At 43.3% G+C, this 10,324-nt stretch overlaps 1 protein-coding gene across 6 annotated transcripts in view; it reads right to left on the reverse strand.

Annotated features, from left to right (window-relative positions):
* Positions 1–7,918, reverse strand: part of JAKMIP1 (janus kinase and microtubule interacting protein 1) — a 249,911-nt gene extending 241,993 nt beyond the window's left edge. For 3 of the 6 annotated variants that reach the window (XM_056338882.1, XM_056338874.1, XM_056338881.1), the window contains exon 1: positions 7,740–7,918. The gene's annotated coding sequence lies outside the window, so the exon portion shown is untranslated. The remainder of the gene's footprint in view (positions 1–7,739) is intronic. The other 3 variants (XM_056338883.1, XM_056338899.1, XM_056338889.1) reach the window with 1 other exon arrangement.
* Between the last annotated feature and the right edge of the window lie 2,406 nt (positions 7,919–10,324).

The raw sequence follows: 10,324 nt of genomic DNA on the forward strand, positions 1-10,324 counted from the left end.
AGCCTTGATGATTCCTTCCACATATTAAAAAAAAAAAAAAAAGTTATAACCGAAAACAGAATTACATGGCTGCCTACATAGACACCCACTGTTTCTTCTTTTCTCTGTAACATATCCTTTTAACTCACTCACCTCCTTTTGCATCTTTCTCACAATTGCTGACTTACCTATTTTCCATACATCTTCTTCAGGCTTATTGTCACAAGAAAACTGGTCATGAAAATAGTTGTTCTCTTACAGTCAGTTCAGAATACATCATCCATTTTAATTTTTCTGTCTCCCAACATATTCATATACCAATAAAAATAACTTCCTTGAGGAACAGAGAGGTTATTCCGGAGTATCTGAAATAACTAAAGTAGGATAGTTATTCTGCAGATCTAAGCTTCACGCTGTGATAGATTCACGCATTTGGTCCCACCTCCCAGTAAGGAGCTGGCAATTACTGCATTCCAGTGCAGGACCATGGATTTTTTCCAGCTGCCTTACTCCACATGTCATTTACAGCTGATTGTGGCAGCTAAACCTGTAATGTATTTTTGGATCAGATGCAGATATGCTAGATATACTAGATATGAAAGCGCAAACCTGCAGTATATTTTGCTTTTTCTGCAGATAAGAATTATCCTTCTTGACAATCATGAGATTTAAGGCTCTGCTTTACCGACATCCAAGAGGATTTTAAGTTTACAGATCTAAATCTGTAAGAATTGGACAGTATTTATTACCTACAGTGATATGGAGGTAACTTCCTCTAAAGGTTTTAGATATTCCTCTGCTTTGTGTGAGGAAATAGCAAATAAGTAGAATCCTGTGTTGCTTTTGTGCTCTTTGAAGGATTAGCCTCTCTCAGTTCCTGAACAATATATATATGAAGTACATAAGTACCCCGATTAGAGCTTAAACACTGTTTAAATTGGACACATCTCCAATACAACCTCTCATAAAGCATAACCTGGAGTTATTATGAGATTATGTTATAGTGCTAGTATGCAGGAATCTTATATTTCATCTAGTTCATTTCTACAAACATAATTATCTGTATGTTAATCTCTGAAGTATTTTCTGAATGCACATTTGTGAATGCACAAAAAAATCTCTGCATTTGCTGGTTTTACTTTTAGAAACCACTGTTTTGTTACCCAATAGCTAGATTCCTAACAGCTAGCTAAACAGACTAACTCTAGCTCAGATATATCTAACCATGGCTGTGGTCATGGTTCCTCACTGTGGCGCAGAAATAGACATTTATCTTCTAGAGCAGAGGTCATCTAGGAAAGGCTAAGATGAAAAGATGGGGAAAAGAAAATGTAGAAGAAAACCCAAAATATTTTAGGCTTTCTTAGACAGCGGACAACAGTAAAAAAAAATATGCAAAAAACATTACATACACAGAATATTTGATATTAACATAAAGGCAGAGTTGTTTCCATTAGCTGAATGCAAGAAAGCTTTGTGTTTTTACTGCAAGAGGTAGTAATAGCCCTGACTTTGTGGCTGGTAGAATGTAGAATCTAAAAAATCCAAGAAATTGTAATAGGCAATGACAATTTTTTTTTTTTTAAAAAAAGGCACACATACACCCCAAAACCTCAACAAAAAACAACAGAAAACATTAATAATGGAATATAATGAGATGTCAGGAATAAAAGAAATAGCCCCAAAATATTCATTTTTTCAAGGTAAATCATTACAGAGAATATAAGTTAATGCCATTCAACAGTGAAACTGGTTTAAAAATACAAAAAGGCTCATCTAACCTTCCCAGTCAAGTATATACATCTTGAGCTCTGGAGCAGATTCATCTTGGAGACTTCAACCCTTCTTACAAATGCAGTTTGAAATTGGCCAAGAAATGCAAAAATTAGTCATAGGGACCAAGAAGCATTTAAGCCTCATTTCTGTAGGAAGCCAGGCTACAGCAAATGTAACTGAAGTATGTAGTAAGAGTTCACCACTTTACTAAAAGACTCCGAATTACCAGAACAGACACTGAGTGCTGGGCTACAGCATCCCATCCTCCCTCCCCACCCTACACAGCAGTGGCCAAAGCCTCATGCAAAAGCTAATAAGATCATTATCTTCTAGAAGGATTATGCTGCACAGAGAAGCTGAAATGTGCCTTTGTGAGAATTAAGTCCACCACCCTTATTGGTCAGCTGAGTTATTTTCTTTTGCCATAGCGCACACAGTTTTTTTCTCTGATCTTTCTTAAAAATTACTAAATCCCAAAGCACGTTGATAATGAAGCTGGGATAAAATGCACTTGCAGATCATTCTTTTTGCTTTAAGAAACAGAGAGGTCAAGAACAGATATGAAAAGAAAAATGTCTGAATTCTTCTATAAGAACTAAAGGTCTGCTACAATAAATTCGCGAGAGTATAATTATAACATAGTCTATACCTAGTAACTTTAGCAATGAATGATTAAGGCACAATCTGTTCTACAGGAAATACCAAGATGTGACTCAAAGTAGATCAACATAAGGTAAAAACATTGTGAAAGTGGTGCTTTACATCTGGATAGGGAAAAAGCTGTGTTCTTGGTGTTTTGTCTCTCATTTCTAAGCAATCTAAAGAAGCAACACATCACCATGCACTCTCTCCATCCTGATAGGGATCACGGTGTACTTACATTCAGATACTGCAGAACTATGTGAAGGAGTTACTTCAAAATCATACAAGCAATTGCAGCTTAGAGACTCAAACAACAGGAATCACTGTCTTACAAAGTAAAAACCTCTAGCCCAGAAACGTGTCCTGATTAGATGAAGGATGCAAGTGCTTCACATTGCCACAAGTATTTATAAACATGAAGAGCAAGCTTGCTCAGAAAACTGGTAGTTCACAGGAAAACAAGGCTTATACCTTCGGATGGCAGTTCACATGCAAGCTAGTGAGAAGAAATACAAAATATTTGACACTTTCTTAGCACAAGAAGCATTATGGTGCAGTAAATAAATAGTTAGCAGATGCTGGATACTGCAATAGATAGAAAACAGAAAAGGATGATGAAATCTCAGCCTCAGAATCACTGACATTTTGGAAGGTCTTACTAAAATAGGTCTACTTTAGATAGATAAGAGGTTCCTCGTTCTGATCATTAAAGAGAAACAAGGTAATTTTGGAAGAACCCAAGGAAGACTGCTCTGCAGTGGCTCACTCTTATTCTCACCATACAGATAATAACAAGAATCCTTCAGTTTCAATTACACCAACATGCCACTTGGCTCACCTCATCTTAAAATGAATAAACAATGTAAGTATTAAACTTGAGTGCATTATACACACGGCAGGGGGAAATAACCTTATCACCTGCACAGTGAAATCAAAGCAACCAGATATGCAGCCAGTGTCCATAATGAAGGCTGACAACCACATTTACCTTAGCTAAAGGCACACCATTTATTGAAGTTACACCCAGGAAGCCGTGTATTTCATCTGCAGCACATGCCTAACATCAGTGTTGAATCAAAAGTGAAACTGCAAATTACAGCCGTGTGACACTATTGACACTTCCGTGCTGAATGGAAAGGTAACAGCTACTGTAAGAGCAACTAAAAATGTTCAATACTAATATCTTGTCAAAGACAACTGATATGGAGGACAACTGTCCGTTATCCATGAGGACAAAAGTTGAGTCAAAATGGCACTGAGGTATATGAAAAATATACGTTCTGAAACAGCTGCCATTTTCCTTACCTTCAAGGTAGGGTGCTAGAGAACAGGCAAAATGTTGTTAAGGTGAATTAAAGATCAGAAGAAAACACTGCAGAAAACTTCAAAGAGTTATGAGAGACATCTTGATTCTCCTGCAGTTGTGGCTGTGTCCAGCATTTAGTAGGAACAAGCAAGCGACACATGAAAAAATACACATTGAGCTGATAATATAAATAGCTCCCCTCTTAATTTTACACTGATTACAGAATGCCAGCTCATAGACTAAATATATAGGTTTTTTAAAAACATCTGCAAGGAACAGAACAAGTAATATTTACATCAGAGCTCTCCCGTCATCATCAAAACAAAACAAAGATGCTGTTCAACTGTCTTCCACTAAAAGCAAAGCAAACCCAAAGCAAAGCAAACCAATGTGGGCTGTGCTGTTTGAGGAGGGGATAATCAATATAAAAGTCAATTCACTATTTCTAAACTTTTCACCATTTAAGTGATTTTTGTTTAACTTTCAGACTTTCACCCCTAGAAATTGGTTTCAGTCAATCAGGTTATTCACCACATTTAGAGGATGGCACAAAAACGACTACATGTGTGTGTATGCTTATGTTTTTATATCATATGTATCAGGCACACCTCTAAAATAATGTGCAAAGGATGGAACTATTACTGAAATAGAATGAGTTAAAATTAGTTTAAACTACTACTACAGCTCCATTTTTCCCATTAAGAATTAATCTCTACCATTTTTATTGAACTACTATAGATACATTCCCTGTTACTGAAGTTAGGGCTGAAAAAGTTTTAGATTTTAAAAAATCTCAGCAAAAGTTAAACAGAAAATTACAGAATTTGCATACAGGGTGAAGGAACCCTTCCCAAGATTGAAAAAAGGACTTTTTTAGATCATGAACTCATGATGTTTTATTTTAACATGTGAATAAACTATGAAACAACAACTATGAAACTGATTTTCCTGACTAATGCAGAGTAACATTGGAATAAGTACCATAAATCAGAAACTGTTCTAAATATGGAACCTTCTTTTAACGAAAAACAAAAGAGATGGAACATGTTTATGCATATCAGTACACAAAGCTGCAATTAAGGCTGCATATTGCCCCTCCAAAATGAAGCAGAATAGAGTTCATGAAAATTGAGAGGAAAAAATAATCAGGATTACATAGAAGAACATGAGGAAGGATTTAATGGTTTGTTTCCTTGATGGCAGAGCAACCTTAGCTCAAAATTAATAAATTAATAAATAAATTGAAACACGGTACTCAGTGGTACATGTCCATATATCCTCTTAGGCAGGAGGCAGCATGCAACCAACCTTGCTTCTATACAAAGAGGCCATTCAGCCTCACATTCTTCATTATTTTCTGCCGGCTCAAGTTGTCCTTATGCTGTCCAGAAATGTGGCCCAGGCCCATTTCTTTCCTCAATATATTTACTACTCCTACAACTCCTATTGTCTATCACAATCTAATCAAAATGTTAAAAAAAAAAATCTATACATGAAAATAGCTGTAAACATTTAAATGTTGACAAATAATATTTAAAAGCAGAAACTGACAGCAGAGCTGGGATAAACTGTAACAATGATGGTGCTGGGGACACAAATATACTAACTATGGAAAACAGTAAGGAGGCTTGAACGAGATTGACCTCTAACAGAAAAATCACAATGAGGAACCTCTATTCTCTCACTGCATACTAAGAGTAACATTTTAACACTGCACATCTCCTCCAATTCAAGCCTCATTTTTACCTCAGGTTCAACCCATGGCCTCTTTTGAGGATATTTCCAACTCTTGCGTTTCCATAACAACAATCAAAGACACTAAAGGAACATACATTTAAGTGGAGAGTGAGAATTGCTAAGCATTTCCAAAAAGAAAAAGGAAAGAAAAGACTTTATCTGCATGCAGCAGAACTTAAATATGTTGGGCAAATTTCTATACCAATGGCTTCTTACAGTACTAGTATCTCAGCCAGTAGCAGACTTAAGGCCCAATGCCTCAGTGAAGGAGTCCTAGGGGGTGCCCACCTTAAATTTTTGGAGCACCTCTCTCATCAGTGGTCTCTCCACCCCATAAGGAGAATCATCACCTCTAGAAGATACAAGATTGTCGGCCCCTCTGTTTGAAACACCAACATATCTATTCACTTCATATTAAAACACTCACTACCTGCACCCATTCAAATACAAAAAATCCAAACCCAGAAAGACCCCACACTACCTCAGGTGCAAGAAACAGTCATCCCAATGGACCAAGAAATAGAGAGAGCAGGGACTGAAAGAAAATGTTCTAAGCCCTACAGAATATCACAGCTCCTCTATTACAATAACTAATTTTAGCACTATAAATAGTAAGGCATGCGTATTTTCAATACAAAACAGAAACAGCATCTCAAAAGATAATTAGGTAGAATGCAAAAGTCTTCATAAAAACCCTCCTGCCTAACCGTACCATGAATTAGTGCGTTTTACAATCAGAAAACATTTCTTTTCAGCAGACTTTGGAAAACCAACACAACGTGTATGCACCTCTAGCCATATAAAACCTGAAACAGAAACTGGCACCTCATGGAGATGAAACACAGCAGACCCTAATGAGCATTACAGAATCCCATTCCTGCATAAATACATATGCACATCATGCTTACTGTCAGTGAGACCGATCATGTAAGAAAAGCCATTACCGTGTATACATGATGGGTTCTAAGCACAGGGCAGGGATCTCGGGGAGCAGAAGGATTCTTGAAATGAAGCGGGACTCATTTTCTTCCCCCTAACAAAATCTGCTAGGATTTCCTTCTAAAAATCCTATGAATTTTTAAAATCAATAAATAATAAAAATAAATACCATCTGTTTGAATTAGCATCATATCTTAGGACTGTTTGACTAGACAGTGTGGCACAGGGAAGTCATCAGTCAGGCCACTAATATGCGACTGAGAATTTGCAAATACCTAACAAAAATAATTCTTGCTCGTTTGTTACACCTGTGTCCACTCCACCTTCTCTCTATGTAGAGATCCCGCAGCCACTCGCTGACCCAGCGGCTGCCTCAAGAGCCGAGGGCGAGAACTTTCCTCACAATCTCGCCCATTCACTAGCACAAACCTGTCTTAAGGGGCAACCAACACAGAAAAATGACACTGCCTGCAGATACTCCTCTCATCCAACCCCCTGGAGTGATGTGCTCTGTAGTGTTGCCATAGAAAATGGAAAGGAAGCCTCCAATTAGGGAAGAGGTCACTCTTAAGCAGAGATATTATGTAAATATCTGCCAGCCTGCACCCTGGAAAAAAAAAAAAAAAAGGCCTCATCCCGCAAGCCCTCCAAGGGCAGGCCTCAGATTTGCTCTTAGAGAACCCAAGCAGCAGGGCTGGGCTTGCCAAGCAGGTCCAAGCCCCCCTCAGCCTGCCCCGCCGACGCCCCCCGGAGCCGCAGGTACGGCCCGGCGGTAGGGCAGGGCAGGGCGCGGAGCGCCGTTATCCCTGTCCCCTCCCGCGGGGACCGGCGGCGGGCACCGGCCGCGGGGAGGCCGGCAGCGATGGGCGCGCACGGGCAGCCCCCCGGGGCTCGGAGGGGTCGTACCCCCCTCAGCCGCGGGGTCCCGGGCCCTCCCTTCCCTGCCGCGGCCGCGCCCCGGCTCGCTGCTGGCTGCGGGGGAGTTGCGGGAGCGCCGGGGCAGGTGGAGGGCCCGGCCGGGCTGGCCCCCTCGGCGGGCAGCAGCCGCCTCTCCCGCCTGGGCACCGGCAGCGCCCGGCCCCGCCAAGGACCGGCCGCCCTTCTCGGGGCTTCCTCGCCCGTCGGGTCACCGGCGCGGAGGGGCGAGCGGAGACGCGCACGGCCCCGGCCCACCCCGGGCTGCACTTTTCTCCCTCGGGCACCTCGCACCATCAAAGTCTCTGAGTGCGGCGGCATCCTCCATCCATCCATCCATCCATCCACCCATCCATCCATCCATCCCCCCACCCATCCATCCCCCACCCCGTGCTCCGCGCCGCCCCCGCATCACCCACCCCTGCCTCCCGCCGCCGCTACTCACCCACGCCGCGGCCAGCAACGGCGGCAGGGCCCCGCCAAGCCCTTGCCCCGCTTCCCCCCGAGGGACCCGCTGGCGCGATGCGGACGGAGCGGCAAGCAGGCGGCGACGCACCGTCCGGCGGCCGCACCTCGCTGCCAGCGCCGGCTCCCTCCCAGCTGTCACCGGCGGCCCGCCCTCGGGAGGCGGCGGCCCCAGCCGCTCCCGCAGCCCCGCCCCGAGCGGGCGGGGAGCCCCGCTGCCGCCACGGCGGCGAGGGGCGGCCAGGCGGGGACCGCGGCGGGGCCAGCGGGGGCCGCGCTCCCAGCCTCGGCGGGCTGGACCCCCGCGCAGGGGGCGAGGTGGCACAAGGGGCTCCGGCCCGGGTGGGGGGTGTAACACCGCCGAGCGCGGCCCCGCCGCCTCGGTAGGGCATCCGGAGCAAGTGCCGAGCGGGATTTGTCGGTTTCATTTTTTATGTTACACCCTACGGCCGCATGCCAGAGCCGGACGCAGATTAACGGCACTGCCAGCACTCGCTAGCCACGCTAGACGGCTGTGAACACTAATGCCAACCAAACCCTCATTATTTTGTTAGAATGGAGCAGAAAAGCTGCTTGAGGCTCCCGGGCCCAGGCTTTGCTCGTGGATTTCAAACCAGCCTGCCTCCTCGGCGCTGCCCCGCGCTGGCTTTGCACGCGCCTTTACGAAGATGCTCTTCACGAGTGTGATTCTGCTGATCCAGACTCAGCGACTGACCCAGTGAATGCAGCAGGAATGTATCTCCGTTAGCTAAACACCAAGACCTCGGGGAGTGGGGAGAGTCAGAATAATTAGCTTAATATTATGCTGATGGCTAATGGCAAGTTTGTGTAAATAGGCCCAGTGTCAATGGTAAACAAGCCCGTTTACCACTCTGTTTGGGGTTTTGTGTTGTTGCTGCTGGGGTGCGAGGCCTATTTAGTTTGGTGAGACAGGATGGATATAGGAAAACAGCTGGACAGACTCAAAAGAAGAACTGCAAATGCAAGAAACATAAATCAGCCTTGAAACAGGCTCAAAGAAGTAGGTCGATGGGGTTTGTCAGAAAGACAGCTCTGGGATGCAGTGCAGAGACAGCGATCTGAGAAGGGGCCACTTCGTTCTAGCAGATAAAACCATGACACTATCAATGGCCAAACTGAATGCTTCAAATCCAAATTTGAAGTGGAACACACAGTTTTAACAGTAAAGGCAATTAAAGGGTCAGAATTGCCATTTGAGACCAAAAGGGAATAAGCATTGCTGGGCACTGCAAAGCAACTTTTAAACAAATCTCTTTCCAAAGGGAGGCATTTCAGACAGGAGCTAAAGGAATTCTTGTTGCCAGAATAACCCTGAAAGTTCCTCCTCTATAGAGAAAATGCTGCTTTTGGTTTTGAAATCACTAAGAATTGAATGCCCCAGCTGGCATTAATTACTTCATATAGTTAATTTGTTCCATTTTCCAAGACAATTTCAGGTATAAATGTTTGATATATATGCACTTTAAAAATGTCAACACATTTATTAGTGGCTATGTTCCAAGTTTGGATTAATGAAACTGTAATAAGCTTGTTATGCTTTAGCTGCTTTTCAACTGTTCTTTATAGGAAAAAGAATTTTGGGCCTTAGTTCTGGCCCTGGTCAGGGTGAGAGGAAATTTGAGCTCTTAAATAATATATGCATGGACTTATATCAGTGTTGTGTCTTGTCAAGGATGCAGTCTTGTGCTCTGAAGAAAGGCGGCATGTTCTGTATAGGATTTACTTATGACAGGCTGGTACATAGGGTTGTTACACACAAATTATTTTTCTACCTTATTAAGTAATTTTTGCTTCTAAGTACTTAAAAATAAATAAGGACGTGAAATTTATAACTTAGCTAGCACTTTGTTTCTCCATATTTTTTCATTAATAAAAGCATCTGAGCTTTTTTAATTTACATAAATTTGGCTTTGTTTAAAGTTAAAGTTAGGTGATCATCTCCTTGTCTGCACAAGGTCAAAAAGATTACCTTCCTGTCAGACATGGCTTTATAACCTGCTGTTTCCTTCAGCTGGAGAGCAAGCGTCACTTCATGGACCCTAGACCAGGGGTCCTCAAACTTTTTAACTAGGGGGCCGGCACGCGGATGCAGTGGCAGGCAGTCATCTGCCGCTGCTTGGTTTCCCCCCCAACCCCCGGAGGGTGGGGGGGGGGGTGGGGGGGGGCGCGGGGATGTCTGTAAATACCGGGGGCCGGATTGAGGACCCTGGGGGGCCGTATCCGGCCTGCGGGCTGTAGTTTGAGGACCCCTGCCCTAAAGTATCCTTTTGAATGCCTGTCGTTTGATAACCACTAATATCTAGAAGCTGAGGGATGCATTGCGCTGTCTGCACCACAGACAGTAAAGATACTCCCATCCCCAAAGAACTAATGCTATTAGTGGACATGGAATATCCAAGAGGCTGGAATAGTAAGTGAAAGTAAAGACTTAAAATCTGACCTGTATGTTTGTTTGTTTGTTTGTTTACAACAGTGTTGTATCTTGCTGGAAGAAAACTGGGTCCTGCAAGACTTGCCCAAGTTCACACAGGAATTCTGTGAGTC

Source organism: Falco biarmicus, chromosome 1, assembly GCF_023638135.1.
Source record: "Falco biarmicus isolate bFalBia1 chromosome 1, bFalBia1.pri, whole genome shotgun sequence".
Classification (NCBI taxonomy): Eukaryota; Metazoa; Chordata; class Aves; order Falconiformes; family Falconidae; genus Falco; species Falco biarmicus.